This window comes from Pteropus medius, unplaced genomic scaffold (assembly GCF_902729225.1).
Source record: "Pteropus medius unplaced genomic scaffold, Ma_sr-lr_union100, whole genome shotgun sequence".
Taxonomy (NCBI): domain Eukaryota; kingdom Metazoa; phylum Chordata; class Mammalia; order Chiroptera; family Pteropodidae; genus Pteropus; species Pteropus medius.
The window spans coordinates 35,155,835-35,162,805 of NW_024354875.1; the positions used below are offsets into that span (position 1 = coordinate 35,155,835).

At 40.2% G+C, this 6,971-nt stretch overlaps 1 protein-coding gene across 2 annotated transcripts in view; it reads right to left on the bottom strand.

Moving 5' to 3' along the window:
* Positions 1-2,380, bottom strand: part of LNPK (lunapark, ER junction formation factor) — a 61,165-nt gene extending 58,785 nt beyond the window's left edge. Inside the window, exon 1 of one of the 2 annotated variants that reach the window (XM_039855997.1) lies at positions 2,225-2,379. The gene's annotated coding sequence lies outside the window, so the exon portion shown is untranslated. Of the gene's footprint in view, positions 1-2,224 lie in introns of both variants that reach the window. The other variant, XM_039855998.1, reaches the window with a different exon arrangement.
* Positions 2,381-6,971: the final 4,591 nt, after the last annotated feature.

A 6,971-nucleotide genomic window follows, 5' to 3' on the forward strand; every position in this document is an offset into this window, starting at 1 on the left:
TGGGACCTCACATGACCTTAAATGCTAGGTGGACCTAACGTGCTTTTCAATGAATAATAATGCCCACCATATCATTTGGATGTTTTCTATTAACTGCAACTCACACTCAGGTTTGAATGTCAGAATTTAAATTCCCAAATGTTCGGCTCACTTCAAGTGTTATTACAATAATGGTATAAGAAAGGTCTGGGTTCAAAATATGACTCAACCATATACTAGCTATGTGATCTTGGATAAATTAAACTCTCTAAGCCTCAGTTTCTGCATTTGTAAAGTGGTAAAAATATACTTCACGTAACTGTTGTATGAATTAAATGAAATTATATATCGCTTGGCACAGTGTCCAACAAATTTAAGTGCGTAATAAATTATAGTCATTATTATTACTATTACCAGAAAACACATGTAGTACAGACAATACTTCTAATATGGAACATATTTCTTTCTAACTTCCTATAAAGGACTTGTTTCATAATTTTAAAATTGGAAAATAAAATTGCAGTTTATATTTTAACTGAAACTGTATTGCTCTCATTTTATCTAGTATAAAAAATAAAGCAAAATACTCTGCATACTCTTCCATTAAAATAGCCTGTAAGGACTAAATTATATTTTTTATTTCAATCACTCCTAATAACAAATTTGAAGAAATAAAAAATATCTGAAATATTAAAAAATGAAATAAGCTGTGAGCCTTTAAAAGCAAATGGTTTAGTTTTATGTTTAACAAGTTTCAAAGTAGAAACTATTCAATCACTACCTCCAGTACCTCTATACTATTCAAGATTAAAAGTGATTTATTCCAGAACTCTAACTTTCGAATATCCTAATTTAAAAGGCAATTGTGAACTACCCAAACAGCCACATTTGTTGCTCAAAAATAAAATTACTGAAAAGAAGTAGACCTCTAAAGGACTTTTACTAATGATAATTAAGGTCTGGTCTACTTTTACTACATGATGATTAAGTTCTGGTCTTCATGGTAAATCAATGTTCATTCTGAGCTAAATACTACCAAAAATGATTATTTGATTAGAAAGATTTGTATATGAAATCATATCTGTTTGTTAGTCAATATCTTCATTCTCTTCTTATATTCTTTTTAAATGTAACCACATATAAACACTATATAAGTTTATTAACAGCAATGAGCTGATCTCAGATGACGGAGAAACTTAAAATTCTAATTTTAAATGCATCACTCTTGTTTTAAAAAACGTGTTCAAAATCAACTTTGTCCCCCTAAAACCGAACTATGGGGCCTGCTGAGGACAAGAGATTAATTAGCATTCCCTGCCATTTTGAACATATTCCTGAAACCAAACTTACAACCACACAAACCGCTGTTGAATAGAGTAGGTTTTGTCAATGGTGACACCTAGGCCACAGAGAAAGGAGAAAACAGTCGACACTAGGCACCACAAACCAGAAGCCAACTGGGAAAAGCGGAACATGGAAAACTCAGTGAGTCATAGGATTTACTTAGTACTGTGAGGGAACCATCAGCAAAACTGAGTTCACCAATCCCAATTCTCTCAGTCCTCATAAGCAACATTATAGAATTAAAACTATTGATGTAGTTTAGATTTGCTCTTTCTGCCATGCTTGTGACACCGAAGCGAAGCAACATCGTCCTTCCCTCCACCTCTTACACCGCCCACCATCCCTCAAATAAGAACAATTGTAGAGGCTTCTCCAAGTAGCACACAATCCACGCCCACACGCCTGGGCCGAGCAGCATGACACTGACAGTTTTCGGTCCCTCCCGATCTTTCTAACTCCTGGCTCCTCCGCACAACTCATAAAGACCTGGGCGGAAAACTCAAAGCGACAGCTTAGGATAGGACCTTCTGAACCCTCGGCTAGACACGGGTGGGCCAAAGAGCCGATGCTCAGCTCAACCCAGTCACCTCCCTGGAATCTCCGAGAACACGGCTGGGGAACCGCCTCCCCCGGGAGAGGCAGAAAGGTGTCTCTAGCACTCCAGAGCCACCCCCGCCATTGTGCGGGGAAATCAAAGGGACCAGGCGACGAGACTAGGTCAGCGTGCAGTCGTGAGAGAGTTTGACTAGCAGCCGCCGCAGAGCTCTTAGGCCACTCCGCGTGGGGCGGCGGCGCCTGGCAGCAGCGAGCGGGGGAACTCGGAGCGTATTTCCCAGGGAGAAGCTCAGAGCGCCTCCCCTCTGCGGAGCCCTCCCAACTGCTCTCAGTATGAGCGCTCTACCTTCAAGAAGTGGGCAAAGCCCGGCGCTGGCTTCCCTCTGCCAGCTTCGGCCGCCACCACGCAGGCTGCCTCCGGAGAAGGCAGCAGCCGCCCCTGACAGAGCGACGGGCCCTGCCAACTCCTTCCCATCAAACCCCGCGCTCCCGCCGCCGGCCAATCGGCGCCGCGGCCGGCGCGCGCCGCTCCCCCGTCACGTGACTGTGACCGTGCTGGGCAGTTGCGGAGGGTGGGGAGAGTGAGCTGGGCGTTTGTCCCGAGGACGCCTGCTTGTGTGACCTCGCAGCTAAATTGGGTGCTTGTTGTTGCGTCTAAGAGGTGTAATGCCATTTGTTATGACTCTTAACAATACAGTTACTTCTTACCCTCCCTCTCCCTTCTCCTTTCTTTTAAAGCCTGTTCTGCCGAATCTCAATGGAGAAAGAAAACCCCGAAATTGGTCCTAGACCACTGCGAGAGAGGAAAGGGGTTGAGGATATAGGTCTGGAAGGGAGACCTCCCTGAAGAGTCTCTGATCAGCTATCATCTAGCGGGCAGCAGAGCAAGTTAGTAGTACACATATTAGATTAGACCAGTTCCCAAGGAAGCCAGTGGAGAAAATTCACCCTAGACTGCGGGAGTGCTTGCGGCTTTTATCTCTAGAGGACGTCAAAAAGGGTCGTTTGATGACTAGAGGCTTACCTCATCTGTGTGTGATAAGCCGCAAATTCCAAATGATTTTGATCTCAAACCGTGGATGACAATATGAGCTGAGCTTTCTTAAAACTCTTAACCTCAAGAACACTCCCTTCACGATTCCTGATACGTGGGCCCACAAATAAACCACCCAGGCTACTTACTTTTGCCTCAGATTTAAACATTGACGCTGAAGAGTGTTAAATTTCCTAATCAACTGGGAATGACAAGTCTAAATAACAAATGATACTTGAACTACACAGGGTAACTTGCCGAAAGAAGGGTAGAGAAACTCCAGTCATGTTTTACCCCTGTGACGTTTTAACCGTATGTGCAAGCATTTTTCATGGGATTTTTCTATTTTAATTAGTGACACACACATTTTAAAGTAATAAAAAGTTCCATGATTTTTAAAAAGTATAATTGTTGTTATATGCTGCTTAAACTTTGACAACACAAACAGGTAAAGTAAGAAAAGAAACTTAATGTAGTGTCTAAATGGTAAGAATAATTATCCTGAAAGCTACCAAACAGATAATTCACTGTAGAGTTGTTTGTCCTAGATGCTAAAATATTTAGTTACAGCTTTGTAAACTTCAAAGGATGAAGGAAAGGGAATCAGAGTGTATTTCTCGTGTACTCTGTACCAGGTACTTTACAAATCTAGAAATTTACAAAAAATAAATTCACCTATTTTGATATGTAAATTAAACCATTTTGTTTTTCAACCTTTGCTATTTCAAAGTATTTTTTTTAAAAAAAAAGGAGGGGGTGGGCTGTGCAGTTATGCAAATACTACATCTCACCTCAGGAAGATCTCTTTTCCTAAGAGAATAGGGAAGAAATGTTTTCCACTTGCTAAAGATTTGTCTCTAACTTTAGTAGAACTATCAAGATCTATTGTAAAAGGGAAAAATAGGAGAAGGGAAACCTAGAAGAGCTAGCTGGGTGCAAAAAAATTCAAAAAGCCTAATCTGCAACAAAATCCTCTAGGTGATTGCTCTGGAAGAGGAGAGATTTAGCCTGGCAAGGGGAGGGAAAGAAGTACTTCATCATTAACTCTTTTAATCCTCTCAACAAACTTTTAAGTATCATTTTTCAAATAAGGAAACTGAAAAGTAGAAAGATTGTATAACACTGTACCCTGCCTCCTTTATATCAAATAGTAAGAGTTAGGCGCACTGAAAGAAGACATTACAAGCTGAGAAATCAACATATGCACTATCTGGCTGGACTACAGGCTACAGGAGTCCTTCCAAATATTTATTGAGGACAAGACCCTGTGTTAAGTGCTGAGGCTATGGAGAGAAATAAAACAGCTGCCCTAAAGCAACTGACAATAGTGAGAGAAACCTTCAAGAAAACAAAAAATATAATATATAGCGAATAAGTATTGTGATAGAAAGAAAATGTGCAAGATTGGAAAATGGCGAGGCAACATCAGCTAGAGGGATCTGGGAAAGCCAGTGAAAGGGGTACTTTAGCTGAGTCCAAATATTAAAAGTTATTCCCTACTAATCTTAAAATTGTACTGGGCGTATTCCAAGGAAATGAATTGGAAGAACACCAGAGAAGATAAGAAAGGAAACGCTAGCCAAAGGAATCCTAAAAGGTCTAATTAAATAAATGAGCCACACTTATATAGAGAAATAAATGAAAGTTGCAAGAGATAGGTGCTATGAGAGCTTACATTAGGGTCATTCATTGGTCTGGTCAGAAAGGTTAGGGAGGGCTTCCTTGAGAAAGTCACACTGGAATGGAGATCTAAAGGATGAAAAACTCATCTTACGTAAAGGCCTTATGTCAGGCGGGAACATTACAAGCCTGAGGGACAGAAAATGGCTAGGGCATAGATTTCAGGGAGAAAGTGCTACAGTGTAAAGCCAGAGACCAGACTAAGCAGGGCCTCATTGGCCATATTGAGAACCTTTATTTTTTTCTTGAGATTTGAGAGCAAAGTGAGGAGGGGATTTGACATGATCTGATCTGTATTTTGAAAAGATCATTTCAGCTGCAGTGCAAGAATATGAACAGGGCCAGCATTGGACCAATTAGGATTTATGAGTGGTGGTTAGTGTTGGTAGTAGTTCAAGTGGATTGGGGTGGGAACAAGATGATGAAGACAAGTGGGGGAAATGGAACAATTTAGGAAGTAATATGGGCGGGGGGAGGATGTTGGTGATGGATTTAGATTTGGTGGGGCAGAATGGAAATTGAAGGAGAGAAAGAAGCCAGAGATGACAGAATTTCTGTCCAGCCCAGTGGGTGGCTAGTAATGCTATCACTGAGATGTGGGGAAGTAGAATCAGGTTTGTGGGGAAATGTTGATTTCAGTTTGAACATTCTCAGTGTAAGATGTGACTTCGAGGAGAGATGTCATATAAACAGATCTATGCATCCACAACATTGAGTACTCTGGGCTGGAGAAAAACATTTCACAGTTTGTAATCTGTCCTTTTCCACAAGATATTTATTTTTTCAAACAAAAAGTGGAAGTCTCCAGAGCAGTTTCCCAGACTTTCCTGTGAATCATCTGGGGCCTTTGTTTAAAAAAAAAAAAAATCCTCAAGCCCCTCTCTGGAGATTCTGATTTTACGTGTCTGATAGGGGACCCAGAAATTTAGATTTTTAACAAGTGCAACTGGTGACTCTTCTTACCAGAGAGTTTCCCTAGGTAGTGGTACTCCAGAGGCCACCTACATGAGAATTACCCAAGGCCTTATTAAAATATAGATTCTTGGGCCCTGCAGACCAAAATCTCTAGGGGTATAAAGGATGGAAGGAATGGAGAAAGGACGACCCTCCATCTCTAACAAAAGTGTCCTAGGCTCTACTGGGAAGTTCAGAGAAATGCTTGTGTCCAATGCCAGATGATACATATGTAGGCAGCAAGCAGCCTTCATAGGCTACTCTGATAACAACGTTCCTGGCTTCTAGCCCAGGCTTCCTGCCATATCCATTGAAATGGTGCTCAGCCCAGTCTCATGCTTTTTTTCCACCTCTCCCATCAAACCTCATCCTTCCCTCACTGGTTCCCCAATCTTCTTCAGTGTTATACACCATAAGCTCCTCCCAGTTTAAGGGTCTTTTAGCTAAGCTGGCCAGGGCTGGGAGGGAAATAGGGTCAAATGCTATAATTCACTCTCAGCAAAGCTTTTTTTTTATTCTCAAGATCTGCTTTGGAAATGTTTTTATTTTTAAAGACTGAATTGTTTGTTTTCTTTGAAGCCTTGCTATGACAACTCTTAAGTCTCTGTAAGACACTGTAGATGCTACTAACTAAATAAAGAATCAGAAAGAATGGGGAAAAAGATAAGATTAGAATTAATTTTTCGTGATAGGAAGTATAGCAAACACACAGAAAAGTTCATAAAACAGAAGCGTCCTACTTAAAGATTATAACTCAAAACACTCATGTAACTCTACTGTGTCAAAAAAGCAGAACAATACCAACACCCCCAAAAGGTCCCAATGTGCCCCATTCCTTATAACCAAGTGCCTAGAGGTAGCCACTATCATAATTGTAAACATATTCACTTTCTTGCTTTTCTTTATAGTTTTACTGCCTGATTACTCATTATTAAACAATATAGCTTATGCCTATTTTTAACTCTATATCACATATTTTTCACATCTTAAATTTTTCTGATCAGTGCTATTTATGTCTTTAAGATTCTCCCATGTGATGTGGTTGTAGTTTATTCATCTTCATTGCTTAGGTTACTATATTGCATGGATATACCACAATTTATCTACTCTACTATTGATGGATATATAAGCTATTTCAAGCTTTGGACTATTATAAACAATGCTGTTGTGAGTAGTGAGTGTGTGTGTGTGTGTGTGTGTGTGTGTGTGTGTGATGGAGCACAGAAACACAGATTTCTACAGAATTTTTACCTTATAATGGAATTCCTGGTTCATAGGGCATGTTTATCTTCAGCTCCACAAGATCAAGCCAGAATTTTTCAAAATGATTGTACCAATTTATATAACCAACAATAACATATATAAGTTCCTGATGCTCTATGTCCTCACCAACATTTGAATTGTCCAACATTTTAATTTTTGCCAA